Consider the following 5399-nt stretch of genomic DNA (forward strand, 5'->3'; position numbering starts at 1 on the left):
GTTGGCATATAGGTTTTCATAGTAGTCTTTAATAATTCTTTGTATTTCTGTGGAGTCTGTCGTGATTTTTCCATTCTCATTTCTGATTATGTTGATTTGTGTTGACTCTCTTTTTCTCTTAATAAGTTGGGCTAGAGGCTTATCTATTTTGTTTATTTTCTCAAAGAACCAGCTCTTGGTTTCGTTGATTTTTGCTATTGTTTTATTCTTCTCAATTTTGTTTATTTCTTCTCTGATCTTTATTATGTCCCTCCTTCTGCTGACTTTAGGCCTCATTTGTTCTTCTTTTTCCAGTTTTAATAATTGTGATGTTAGACTATTCATTTGGGATTGTTCTTCCTTCTTCAAGTGTGCCTGGATTGCTATATACTTTCCTCTTAAGACTGCTTTTGCTGCATCCCACAGAAGTTGGGGCTTAGTGTTGTTGTTGTCATTTGTTTCTATATATTCCTTGATCTCTATTTTGATTTGTTCATTGATCCATTGATTATTTAGTAGCATGTTGTTAAGCCTCCATGTGTTTGTGAGCCTTTTTGTTTTCTTTGTAGAATTTATTTCTACTTTCATACCTTTGTGGTCTGAAAAATTGGTTGGTAGAATTTCAATATTGTGGAATTTACTGAGGCTCTTTTTGTGAGCTAGTATGTGGTCTATTCTAGAGAATGTTCCATGTGCACTTGAGAAGAATGTATATCCTGTTGCTTTTGGATGTAAAGTTCTATAGATGTCTATTAGGTCCATCTGTTCTAGTGTGTTGTTCAGTGCCTGTGTGTCTTTACTTATTTTCTGCCCGGTGGATCTATCCTTTGGGGTGAGTGGTGTGTTGAAGTCTCCTACAATGAATGCATTGCAGTCTATTTCCCTCTTTAGTTCTGTTAGTATTTGCTTCACATATGCTGGTGCTCCTGTATTGGGTGCATATATATTTAGAATGGTTATATCCTCTTGTTGGACTAAGCCCTTTATCATTATGTAGTGGCCTTCTTTGTCTCTTGTTACTTTCTTTGTTTTGAAGTCTATTTTGTCTGATATTAGTACTGCAACCCCTGCTTTCTTCTCACTGTTGTTTGCCTGAAATATGTTTTTCCATCCCTTGACTTTTAGTCTATGCTTATCTTTGGGTTTAAGGTGAGTTTCTTGTAAGCAGCATATAGATGGGTCTTGCTTTTTTATCCATTCTATTACTCTATGTCTTTTGATTGGTGCATTAAGTCCATTTACATTTAGGGTGACTATTGAAAGATATGTACTTATTGCCATTGCAGGCTTTAGATTCGTGGTTACCAAAGGTTCAAGGTTAGCTTCTTTAGTATCTTACTGCCTAACTTAGCTCGCTTATTGAGCTGTTATATACACTGTCTGTAGAGTCTTTTCTTCTCTCCCTTCTTATTCCTCCTCCTCCCTTCTTCATATGTTGTGTGTTTTGTTCTGTGCTCTTTTTAGGGGTGCTCCCATCTAGAGCAGTCCCTGTAGGATGCCCTGTAGAGGTGGTTTGTGGGAAGCAAATTCCCTCAGCTTTTGCTTGTCTGGGAATTGTTTGATCCCACCATCATATTTAAATGATAGTCGTGCTGGATACAGTATCCTTGGTTCAAGGCCCTTCTGTTTCATTGCATTAAGTATATCATGCCATTCTCTTCTGGCCTGTAGGGTTTCTGTTGAGAAGTCTGATGTTAGCCTGATTGGTTTTCCTTTATAGGTGACCTTTTTCTCTCTAGCTGCCTTTAAAACTCTTTCCTTGTCCTTGATCCTTGCCATTTTAATTATTATGTGTCTTGGTGTTGTCCTCCTTGGATCCTTTCTGTTGGGGGTTCTGTATAATTCCATGGTCTGTTCGATTATTTCCTCCCCCAGTTTGGGGAAGTTTTCAGCAATTATTTCTTCAAAGACCCTTTCTATCCCTTTTCCTCTTTCTTCCTCTTCTGGTATCCCTATAATACGAATGTTTTTCCTTTTGTATTGGTCACATATTTCTCTTAGTGTTGTTTCATTCCTGGAGATCCTTTTATCTCTCTCTATGTCAGCTTCTATACGTTCCTGTTCTCTGGCTTCTATTCCTTCAATGGCCTCTTGCATCTTATCCATTCTGCTTATAAATCCTTCCAGGGATTGTTTCACTTCTGTGATCTCTTTCCTGACATCTGTGATCTCCTTCCGGACTTCATCCCACTGCTCTTGCATTTTTCTCTGCATCTCATCCCACTGCTCTTGCATTTTTCTCTGCATCTCATCCCATTGCTCTTGCATTTTTTTCTGCATCTCTGTCAGCATGTTCATGATTTTTATTTTGAATTCTTTTTCAGGAGGACTAGTTAGGTCTGTCTCCTTCTCAGGTGTTGTCTCTGTGATCTTTGTCTGCCTGTAGTTTTGCCTTTTCATGGTGATAGAGATAGTCTGCAGAGCTGGTACAAGTGACCGCTGGAAGAGCTTCCCTTCTTGTTGGTTTGTAGCCTTTTCCTGGGAGAATAGCGACCTCTAGTGGCTTGTGCTGGGCAGCTGTGCGCAGACAGGGCTTCTGCTTCCTGCCCAGTTGCTTTGGGGTTTATCTCCACTGTTGCTGTGGGCTTGGCCTGGCTGGGGCTGTTCCTCCAAAATGGTGGAGCCCCGTTAGAGGGGGAGCAGCCAGGAGACTATTTATCTCCGTAAGGGGCCTCTGTGCTCCCTGCTGCCCAGGGGGTTAGAGTGCCCAGAGATCCCCAGATTCCCTGCTTCTGGTCTAAGTGACCTGTCCTGCCCCTTTAAGATTTCCAAAAAGCACTCCCCTTCACAAGGCGCTGGGTTCTTGCAGGTGTGGATGTGGTCTGGATGTTGTCCTGTGTCCTGTGGTCTCTATTTTAGGAAGATTTTTCTTTGTTATATTTTCATAGCTCTATGTGTTTTTGGGAGGAGATTTCCACTGCTCTACTCACGCCGCCATCTTGGCTCCCGCCCCCTAACTTAAATATTTTAAAGTTATTATAATACCATGACATTTTCCCCATAAACAAATACTATATATCCCTAAAAAGTAAGGACATTTTTCCTGCTTGACCACAATACGTTATCACAAGTAACAAAGTAATAGTAATTCTTTGGTTGTATTTAGTGTTCTTCATCTCCTCCCCACCCCCCACCAAATTTCCCCAATTGTCCCTAAATGTTGTTTACAGTTGATTTGAATCAGTCAAGGTCCACACATTGCATGTGGTTGTCTCTTACATCTCTTTTAATCTAGAATTGCCCCCTCCCTCTTGCCCTACCTCATTGACTTGAGGAAGAATAGCTATTTTGTAACAGTTAGTCTCATTTTAGTAATTGCTAAGAAGAAGGCCACCACAATGGGCAAAATAGTCTTGCCAACTCACTGAGACCAGATGTCTTCATTCAGTGACTGATATTTTTGATCTGGGATTTACTGACCTTCAACCTCAGGAGCAATGAAAACAAACAACAAACAAACCCAACCATGCCTTGAACTTGAACAGGACCATGCATGCAGTAATTCTAGGGCAGAACTCCTGTGATTCAGTTCTGTGAATGTGAGTCAGTGGTGCTTTTCACTGATTGGGTTCCCAGTTTTTGTGAATGCACATGGTGATTTCCTTCTAAGTCTCCTGGCTTCTTAGGACAGTTTCCAGACATCCCACCGTCTTCACCTTTGAGTTGCCTTTCAGAAGATATGCAATCCTGTTAGCTTTAGAAAGTATCTCCCTGGTAAGGAGACTGTATGAAGTGGAAAGATGTTTATTGAATTTCCCTTTCCCTTGGTTACACCCGACCTTTTCTCTCTACCCTATTCTTATATGGAAAAGAAAGTCCCCACCACAGACTGGCACTTAGTACTGGAATTCCCTCCAGTAACCAGTGATCTTAAATCTTACAGTGCACACATATGAGGGGTGTGGGGAAAGGGTCTTTTATTCACAATGAAAGGAAATTGCCACTTAAAAAAAAATGACTCCTGCATGAAATATCTAGAAAATGGTACCCATGGGTTAACTAGGATGGGTTAGAGCTTACTCTTTTTTATACCTGTGGAGCAAAGTGCATCCATTAGACAATGTCCTAATTCCTACTGAACCATATTAAACTGGACTGTATCATCCTTAACGATATATTATCCATCTACTTTATAAAGACAGATTTGAGTAGACCTCTGAAGTCCCATCCAGCTGTTGAGCTTGACGACTTAGTCATGTTAATGGCAGGTCCAATTTTCCCATTTTTGTCTCTCTTGCCCCTTCCTCCATAAGTAACTTTTTTGGACAGGCACTTGCTTTTGTGTGTGTTGGGAGCTTCTGTAATGGTTTGGGAGTTATGAGTCAAAAGGTCCTTGTTTTTAATCTTTAAGTATGACTTTGCTCAACAAGTAATTTCATGTCTCAGTTTGTGCACTGTATGTTTCCCATCTATTGAAACAACTCACCTTTGTAATTAAGACAGTAATCCAAATACATTTATGTTAAAATGTGTGTTATCATAGAGTTGCCTAGAACTGGTTGGATGAAAAACATATGGAGCAAGCAAACACACTAGTACTAAAGAGAAGAACTGAAAATGCAGTGCACACAGTGCCTACACTAAAAAAGAATGCTTGATGGACATCCACCTCTGCCAGGCACATGCAGGCCCACTATCTCCATAATCCCCGAAGTGACAGAGGGTGGAGCCAGCCTGTTTGGGGAACGAGCAAAGGAACTTCACCTTGGAGCAAGGATTCCAACCCAGGTCTTCCCTTCCTCAAACCAAGTCTCTTCTCAGTGTTGCAACTCAACTCTTCAAGTTGTATATTTGAGCAATATTATTGTTTACATTTAGATTGTGTGTCACTCAAGAACTGTCCTCATTTTCCTCATGTCTTATCCATCAGAATAGATACTACAGACATGTTTCAAAACCTCTTCAGAAGGATTCATATTTGGATCAAAATTCAGCCACAGGACATTTGTACCAGGTAGCCATAGCAACTGAACTTCAATTTGTGTCTTAGAAAATTTCTTTTATGAAGTTGAATAGACCCAAATTCCTGCTTCATGGTTTAAAAAAGGATTGGGTATTCATGTGTGTGGTTGTTTCCCCATCTCTTTTATTTTGGCTGGCTGACTGGCACAGCCGTGGCCTTTTGCAGCAGCTGGGGTATAAATATAAAGTGGGAATTGAGGCCCATTAGGAGCAGAACAGCTGACAGAGCACAGCAAAGCAAGCTTGGCAGGGCCGACTGGCCAGTCCAGGCATGTCAGTTTCGGTCTGATTGACTCGTCGGCTTTCTGCTGAGTGAGCTTTAATGCTTTAAAGGCTGGCACGGGAAGCTGTGCTTCTTGTCATGAGAAAGAATATCCATCTCTATTTGTAATCTGCATGGTAACTAAGGCTAGACTTTCTGATGGAGCATCATCTTTGGTAGAGTTTGAGGTGTGGTA

This window comes from Manis javanica, chromosome 12 (assembly GCF_040802235.1).
Source record: "Manis javanica isolate MJ-LG chromosome 12, MJ_LKY, whole genome shotgun sequence".
Lineage (NCBI taxonomy): Eukaryota > Metazoa > Chordata > Mammalia > Pholidota > Manidae > Manis > Manis javanica.